Raw genomic sequence first — 9,671 nt, 5'->3', positions numbered from 1 at the left:
ACAAATGCATACATGTAAAAAATATAAAATAAAATTACTTTAATCAGGAAGAGAACAATTTAGTAGCACACAGACAAGACTTGCCTTGCCTAGTTAAAATATTTAAGCAGGATAGCCTCCTTTTACACACAGTGAAACCAATGTGAAGATTTGCAGCTACTTCAATGGCTTTTGGATTAGGCTTTTAGCCATTGCTGCTGCCATGCTGGGATATCTTCCAGCTTCACATAATGACAATGCATAGTCATGCCTGTATTTACATTAGCTGTGAAGCCTTCTCTGTTGGCAGGCATCTGCAAATTGCTGTGACCACAGCTTCTGAGTCAGTTTTCCGCACTTGTCCCGAGGCCATCCTCTCTAAGCTGCTGTCCTTCTCCAGCCCAGCCAGTCAGGGTTGCTTGCAGCAGGCTTTGGAGACGCCACCAGACAAATGTTTGAATCTGATGCCGTTTCCTTTGCTTTTTCTAAAGGACTCAAGATGGTGACTTAGTTTAAGTGTTCATGGGGAAAGCTAAGCATCTGCTGTAGCCTTCTTGGCTCTGCCCTGTCAGTTGTTGCAGAGTAACTTAGCAAAACACTTGCAGATTTTTCCACAGCAAGGCATTTTGGAAGGATGTATCTAACACACTTCCTGCTTGATACTATAATCCAGGAAAGTGAGTGTTTTGGATCGCACCTGAGGCTGACATGTCTCAGTGACTGTTGACTTTTGTCAGTGTATTTCTGAATGATGTTTCTCTGAGCAGTCAATGGCTCGGTCTCTTACAACATAACCTCTTTGCAGCTAGGAGTCTGCACCCAGTCTAAATCTGACACCCAACAGATGCCTGTAATGCTAGTGGAAATAGTAAGAACTCAGGTTTTCCACTTCTCCTCCTGCTGAGTAGAACTTCTATTTGAGTGATATTACCTCGGGGATGAAAGTAGCAAAATTGGCCTTTTGGAAAAGGCTCCCAAATGGATGTTTTAGCAGTTTATTGATCAAAAAGTTGGTGTCATCATTGCCTGCTTGTTCAGGAAGCTCACCTGTGTTTAAAATAAAAATAGAGGGGCAAACCCATTCCACATTGTTTGCCAAACATATCAGCATGGCATAAATACAAGCTGTTTGTTCTCCTGCAGATTAGCAGTGGTGATGTTATTGCTGTGGGGGGGAGACATTTGTTCAAGACCATAAGGATGCTGAGGAAGATTAAGACTGCCCATGGGATGTCATATTGCTGTGAGAAAGGTGTACGAACAGCAGTTAACCTTTCCTTGTGTTTCAAAATGAATGTAAGCATATGTGGGACAACCCATATAGGATATTCTATTTTTGCTTCCTCTGATGAGGTATTTGGGGAGTTCATTATACATGCAGCAGAGTTAGGTTTGTTTTTTCTTTTTTGCTTAGTAGAAAAATCCTTTTTCTGAATAATCCACTTTAATTTTATGCTCTTCTGGAAATTGTAGTTGGCTCCTGAGAAGAAAATTCTCAAGAGCAGCAGGGCCTTGAAATAGATAAGGAGTGGTTTCCAGAAGTTGAAACAAATTGTATTTGTTTAGGAAGTGATAGCACTGCTTATGTAAAATGGTGCCATGTCAGCTTATTTTTACACATGGTGTTTTATGTTTAACTGGACAGATGTTTGTTATGGTTTCCTTTTTGCTGTTAACCAGATTCAAGATTGCTTATTTTCTTACGGGATTGTTTTGAAGAATGTCGCCTTTTAAAATGTTGCTAATGGGGAAGGAAATCTATAAACCTGATATGATAGGTTTGTTAACTATTAGATAAGAGGAGGAAGAAATCTTATTTTATTTAAAAAAACAATACAATCAATGCACAAGAATTTGGACACAGAACAAAAGTAACAAACATAAAATGCATTGTAAATAATAGACAAGGACGAGTAGGAATTCTGGCCCTATTGAAGTCGGTGGGAGCTTTGCCGTTGACTTCAGCAGGACAGGATTTCACCCAAGAACGTGACCTCTGCCTCAGGATCCACCCTGTTAGGTTATCTAGGTGTGTCATTGTTTCCCTGAGGACTCAAAGCTGCATGTGGCTGAGTTCCTTCGTCCTCTGCTGAAGTCCGAAGTGCCCAGTGCCTTGAGGTGAAGTTGCTTCCAGCCCAAATCTGAACAGCTGGGGCTCAGGGCTCAGGACTCAGTGCTTTTTGTGGGCTCTGGCACCACAAGCTGCATATCCACACTTTCCAGGGTCACTGAAGGTAGCATGAAAAGCAGGAGCTGATGCCAGCTGTGGAAATCAGGCCAGGCCCTTGTGTCAAGTGATGATTTTGAGGGTTAGGAAGACAGAGATGAGGGTTATTAAAAAATTCTCGTGTTGCTTCAGTCCTACAGGCTTTGGTCCCTGCCATTGGCAGGAAGAGAGTGACTCCTGCCCTGCAATGCAGAGCTTGTCCCAGGTGCTGTCCTGGTAGGATATGAGGGACATGGTGATGTCCAGCCATGCTCCTTTCAGTGCAGCCAAGAAAGAGGTTCACCAGGGCGCAGAGGGGCCTCTCTCTGCCTTTCAGGAGCTCATGCCCAGGACCACGGAAATCTTCTCTAGCTTTTGTACCCCTGATCACTGTCAAGCAGCTATAACAGGGGGAAGAGTCAGATATTTATGTGTGTGTGGAGAACAAAGCTAATTTCAGTTCATTCAGATCGTGTTTCCATAACTTCTTGAAGATGGTTATGTACCACTTGGTAACATTTCTGGAGTAGTTTATGTTGTTTTACATGATTAGAACTGCATTATTTCACAACTACTGACCATAAATTAAAAAAAAGGGCTTATAGTTTCAAATATCATTGGGAGTGGGAATGAGAGGAACCAGCCTAGAACGTGTTTCCTGACTTCAAAGGCAAGAACAGCTATTTAAGAAAGCGAGATCACAGGCAGATTCAACTTCTAAAGAGGAAAAAATCATAATCTCCTCTGAAATCACCCTTTGATGCAATTGCGAAGATAACAAATGGTATCAGAAAGGTTTTGGACAGAGGTGTAATGGCTGTTGTAGTGTATCCTGTTAAATTGAAAGATTATTCTGAAAAAAAATCACTCTCGTCCTTACTGAAGGTCACTTTGCTGAGCTATTGTAGTTATAATTGAAAGTGAAAGGTTGATTTGGTACCTTCTGCTTCAAAAGCAAACAAAAATGTGTAAGAGATACTCAGGATGGTAATCATTCATCTATGAGATGAAAGATAATGCTGTGTGTGAGGAGATGCAGAAAATGGCTGCAGTTCAGGGACCCTGCACCCTGCTTACAGTTGCAAGGATTGTAGATGGCATTTTATTCACATGAGAAATGCATAAACTTTCTAAAGTTTACTGGGGAGAGTGAAGTTGATATCTTGTTCTTGAGATCCACCAGAAGACAACTGCCTGCTGGCGTGAAACCAATTTCAGGATGTTGCCCTTAATTTCAAAGTCTATCATAATTAAATAGTGCTCCCTCTAAACAAATTATCCTTAAAAAGCCATTCTGCTTTATTCCTGGTGGCCATAGTACAGCTGTAAATAGCTGTAGTTATGTCTGAGGAAGCTCCATAATGTTGTGAGATACTCTTGAGCTATATGTAAGATTGAAATAAGTCACTAGCTCTTCCCTTCTCCCTTCCCTTCTCATCCTGTAGCAACAATTCCTTCCTCACTCTGCCCCCCAAACTGGTCAAGCTAGTGTCCTGATCCCCCATCTCTGCTGCCAGGGGCTGTTTCTCTCTCACAGAGTTTGCCTCTCCCCCTCCCAGTTTGTGTCCAAAGAGTGATTTGTAATGAAGTGTGTGACAAAGGAGGGCGGTAGGGTACCAGATCTGCCTTCATCTGCAATGCAAAGATAAAACTTCCATTGGTTTGGCACAACTGAGTAATGTTCATTTTGCAAGACACTGGGTTTAGTTAAATGTAAATTAAATGGCTGCATAGGAAATGGTCTACAATTATTATTAGGCATTAAGTTTTTGAAGCAGAGGCATTGAGCCAAATCCTGAAAGAGTCTTATCATCCACAGCTCCTCGGATTATAGTGGTGGTAAAAGAGGGAGGGAGAGTGGTTCTGAACAGCAGGGAACCACAATCCACCTTTAACTGGAGACATTCATTAGAGAAAGATAATGTCAAGCTGCACAGCCTGACTTCCAGCTTTTGCTTTTGTTCGCCACAGAGCACATCCTCCTTGGAGCTTTGTGCAGTGTATGGAGACAGTTAGTAGGTCACTTATGTGCTGAGAGTAAATGCATCATTAGTGCCACCTGTCATTTAAAGTTAGCCTCATTGCTGTTGTGTAGGCATCATAGAAACCTGTGTGTATACTAGCACATTGGTGGGTGAGTGCACATCACAAACATTTTTGTTTTACAAGCTACATGGCCCAACCCTGCAGGTTATCATCCTCCCTCAGCTTGGTTTTCTCTGTAAGAAAAGTTCAGCACATTGTAGAATAAATTTGCTATATTCAGCAAGGTTGATGTTAGCTCAGGTATGCAAATCCTGAGTAACACAAAATAATGCATCAGTCACTGGGGTTTGTGAAAGCCTGATCCTATAGCCTCAGCCTGGAGCCAAGGTGAAAGGTCTCAGGAAGATCTCCTCTGAAGTAGTTTGGTAGCTGATACCAAACCAGATCCGCTTTTCAGAAAAAAAGTAATCATACCCTGGACAAAATGCCAGAGAGCTTTCCCTGCAGAGTATGTGATATGCTCTGTGCCATACTAAACATGGATTGCAGTATGGGATCAGACTAAAAGTCTACCTAACCAATATCTTGTTTCTGACAGTGAGCCTTTGGGAAGAGCCTGAGAATAGGGCATGAACAGTGTGATCCTGCTCTGCAGTTGACAGATGGAGGAGTTCGTGAGCTCCATCTAGACTGTTGTGTTCAACAGCTGCCAAAGGACTTGTCTTCCACTGTTTCTTCTCCTGGGTCTTTTTTTAAAGCAGTTCATGTTTTACATGTCTACAACATGCAGTGACAATGAATTCTTCAATTTAATTTCTTCATTCTGTAAAAGACATGCTGCCTTTTGCTTTCCCTAAAGTGAAAGGTGGTATTTGGGAAAACATACAAACGCTAGTCTCAGATGACACAGTACATCCAGATTACACAGTGTGTAAGGAAGCATCCAAGGCAGGAGGTGGGCAGGAGGAAAGTTCCCAGGCAAAACATTTCCATTCTTCCAAACATCTCTCCTTTCTCACTTCCTGCCCCTCACAGCGTTTAGTAATCTCTCTCAGACATAGCTTTCCCGGTATTTCCCTGTCTTGCTTCAGCTGAGCCTCAGGGTGATCCTTCCATGTCTCCTGGGGCCTCTGTGCTGGCCTCTGCAAAGGGCAGGCGAGTCTTGCCCTGCCACACTGCATCTCTGCAGACCCTCTGGCTTATCAATCAGCTTCTTGCCCAGCCAGGCCACCTCCCTTTAACTCAAGATGTAGTTATTTTCTCCGGGGCCTTGTCGCATGCACATTCCCTGAGCCTGGCAGATTATTTCAATTTTCTGTCTTAATAATAGCCTAAATTGCAGCTCGTGTTCATCTGTGTTGCTTCAAACTCCTGTGTTCAGGCCACTCAATGTCTACACCTTGCCATAAGGTTTAGCRTATTAATTTAGCAAGCGATAAACTGGTTTTCACTGGTCCTTTGGCATTTCTTCATAGTCCTGTACCACCTAATAAATCCATATTTGAAATCCAGAGCTTGGTCCTCAGTCAAATTGGTCTTGATGTTCAGACTAGCTTTGGAAAATAAATCCGTTAAGACATTTCCCGTGGGTATCTTGCTCATAGTTGGCTGCAGTTTATGATGGGAATTTTTACATTTTATTTTGGAGGTTTTTTCCACATCTTCTGTAGCATTTTTTCGTGGTGCACAGCACTGGAATTTTTTCTGTTTCCTGAATTTCCAGACTGAATATAAACTTCTACCACTACTGTTCAGGGTGGATGAGTTAGCCCCATCACAGCGGTCTTTCTAAGACCCAGACATTAGTGGAATCTCTTTATCACTCTGATGGGAGTTAAGTGAAGCCTAGGACTCATGTTGTCTTTCTATAAACTAATGAAATTCATTGGAAAGGTTTCACTGCAGTGCTCGTGTTCTCTTACCCCAATTTAAAGTTCAAGACAGCRCTATCCCTGCTTTTGGAGAAGTGTGCAGCAGTGCAGCTGAAAGAAATTCCGTCTGTGACGCATATTTGCATAAGATTCAGGTGAAAAAGAGACAGTGTGGAAGAACTGACATATGAAAACACTTAGGTAAACAGATTTGTCTTTCCTCTGAAAGGAGAAAATAGTTTTCCGTCTCTATGTGCTTTGGGAATTCCCATGGTTCACCAAATGAGATTTTTGTAAGATTGACCTGAAATCTACCTTCCTCCATTTGTTTGAATCAGTGTCTCTCTTGAATGTAGCTGCTATTTGAGAGCTGTTGGTGGACTAGACCATTTCAGACACAGTGGGACTYTGAAATTCTCAACTTTGTTCTGCAATTATAATTACTTTTCATAGCAGGAGGGCTAGACTTAAGGCCAGAGGAAAGAGATTTAAGTCAAGATTTATGACTGATGTCTTCTGGAAAAGTGAGGAGTTTTTTGATTTTGTAGTTGATGCTGGAGTGGCAAAATCGAAGCATTAGATTTAATTGCTGGCTCAATTAATTCAGTTTCTTAGCATGTATTTTTCCACTTTTTACTCTGGGTTTTAGCTGGAGCAGATGAAATACAAATCTTACTTGACCATATTATAAATTGCATTTAGCAATATTTTTATCTACATGTTATTCTGTGGATACTATTGATGTTAGTGTACAATGCATATTACTGTTCCATTATTGATTTACAAGGAGCTATTCATTTGAAAGTGAATGCCTCAGTCCATCATTGCATCTAGATAAAATAACTTTTCTCCTTCTCYATAATTAATGAAGAAACATTTAAAAGCCCTGCTGCAGAAGTTGGGCTTGATGGTGCATCTCGGAGATCAGGCTGGGGCTCCTTTGAACTCCTGGATGCAGTCTGAGAGGGAAGCAGCCCTTCATCCTCACAGGCTATGTCTCTATTAGGAAGTAATGTGTACGTTAGGAAGTAATGTGGCCCAAAGTAATTTTGCAGAGCAAAACAGTTACTGCTGAGGATCTGATGTCTGCATTACACATATTTCAGAGGAGGTTAGTTTGGACAAGCTCCTGTCTGCTCTTGTGGGCTCAACACCCTGTAGTTATTGGAGTGTGTTAGATGTGCCCCTGCAGCACATCCTCTGGTTTAGTTTCATCCCAGCGGTACCCAGTTTGTGCGCTCCATGACCACACTGCAACGTGAACCAAAGCGTGGTAAATGGGAACAGTTGGGAGATTTGCTTCTAAATCGCTTCTGCACTCCTGCTAAGAACAAATATGCTGATGTGCTGCACCCTTAAATAGTTGAATAAAGGTCCTAAAGTAGTGGTTTCRGTGCCTGGAGCCAAATTTATTTGTAAAAGCATTATAGCTTGTTGTCAGTACCAGCACACATCTCTGTTACTTGGGTGTAGATTTTCTGCAGTCTTTGGCTTGAGTGCCGTTCTTTGGCGATGTTTGAAGCTTTCTGGTGCTTGTCACAAGTGTTGGGCTTCCTCTGCCGGTGACCCATTTAGATTGAAGAACTTGCCATATTACAACCCCTGCAATCTTGCTGTATTTCAATGCATGTTTTCCTGCCTATCTATATTAGGATTAATCCAGCAAGTCCTACAGAAGCATCCTAGCTGTGAGGAGCATCATAGTATCCAACTATCAAATTCTGAATCTTGATGATGATGCTAGGAATGAAGGTAGGATGGCAGAATACTGGCTGAAGAAAATGGTTAAAACCAGTGGGGAGCAAAATTCAGAAGAGAAGGGTCAAGGACAGACAATCAGAAAGAACCAGGGCATGAAATCAGTGGTGGAACAGCAAAGCAAAACCTCTGTCAAAACAGAGGTGATGTCAATTGACTGGAGAATAGCAAAGAGATAAAGGGGTTTACCTGTGGGAGACTGACAGATTCATCTGACAGATTCATCTGATAGTTGTATTTGATAAGAGATATGGGGATTGTGGGGTGCTATTTTTTTTTTCCTTTTTTAGGAAAAAGGGAAGAATGACAGCTCTCTTTTATCTTTACTTGATTAAAGCTTTTGATACAGTGCCATATGGGAAGTTACTTAAGAGGAGGAGGACTGGTAGGAAACTTGCAAGGTGCATAAGGAATTTGCTAGCGAGAAGTCAGGGACTAGAAAAGGAAAATAGATGCTTGCAGAGGAGACACCTAGTGAGTGTTTAGTGGTTGGTCTTGGGAAGTTCTTATTGCTTCTTTAGATGGTTCCTCTTGACACAAAGAGTAGGAGGGTGCAATGGGATATCCTGCTGTTCTGTTGCTGTGGAAATCAGAGTTGAACAATTGCAGAGAGATGGACTGTCCAAATTCTATGGGACATGGTTTGCTTAGCTTTGCAAAATGAAGGCTGGGAGGATATGCCTGGTCTTTAAAAGTACACTGGGTTAAGCACCAAAGAGGCAGAAAGGCCACTCTTGAGACAAAAACATGTAGATAAACACTGTCTACTAAAGCATTTTGGCTGGAGTGTACAAGAGTGTCGGTGAAGCTTTCCAACACTGGAGATAAGGAACTAGAAAGTTTTAAGGGAGAGCTTGACAAATGTGTGGAAGGGATATTATGCCAGGGTTGCCTGTGACAACTGAGACTAGACTTGGCAATGTAAGAAGCGAGAAGTCCCTTCTAATATTGTACTCATGGATTCAGGTAGCACTGTGAAGAGAAGCTCTCTATCTGCTTTCTGAAGTTTTCAAGAATTTTGAAGCAACTTTTTTGTTTTTCTCAGAAAGAATAGGACAAAACTTCCTTACACTGGTTGTGTCCAAAGGCATAAATCATGAAGGAGTAGATTTTGCAAAGGCCTCCCTAACTGTGTTGGTTCCAAGGTTGTGCTCTAGGAGAGGACGCGACTGCTGGCCGTACTGGTTTGACTGATTATAGCTTTTAATGAGTGCTATTACTATCTGTGTTAGATAGATGTGTATGCAGATGGCCAGATTTGTAGGCCTGATGAATTGCATAGCAAAATCTTCCCCTGGTGTAGCAGCACAAGGCACATTTCTGATGGAAGAAGAAACTCCAGAAGGAGTTTCTCGAGGGTCCCTCCACACAGAGGAATTTGGTTTACCCTGCTGCTGATCTTGTCATAAAGTCCCAAGCATGGGAGCTGCACTTGAGCTGCTCGCAAGCTGAAATAGTGTCGGGATGTGTGTTTCTTGTACTTCCAGGTATGATGGATTCCCCTGTGGTACTTCAGTTAAAGTTGGGCCTGCATTATGAGCAAAGGCTGAGTACTTCTGCGCAATGTAGCTTACAATATGTGGGTGATCTAAAAGGCTTCATCGGCACTGTTACATTTGTATGTGCCTTCTGAAGCATATTGCTGAAGTAGGACCATAGGTGGAAACAGTGTTCCATGGTTTCATTAAATACCCCTGTCTTGCAGGACTTCTGTCCTGTGTGGGACTGGAAATTTCAGGGAGCCACATTCTGCTCTTGGTTTAGTTGATGCAAGTACAAAATAGCTTGAGCTTTTACATCAGTGTAACCAAGTTAAACAAAACTTGATTCTATGTGTCCTTTTCTCCAAATTACGTCTGTTTCAGTCAGTG

Source organism: Apteryx rowi, unplaced genomic scaffold (genome assembly GCF_003343035.1).
Source record: "Apteryx rowi isolate R43461 unplaced genomic scaffold, aptRow1 scaffold_391, whole genome shotgun sequence".
Classification (NCBI taxonomy): Eukaryota; Metazoa; Chordata; class Aves; order Apterygiformes; family Apterygidae; genus Apteryx; species Apteryx rowi.
The sequence above is the reverse complement of the archived record's forward strand: the minus strand, read 5'-3'. Positions refer to the sequence as shown.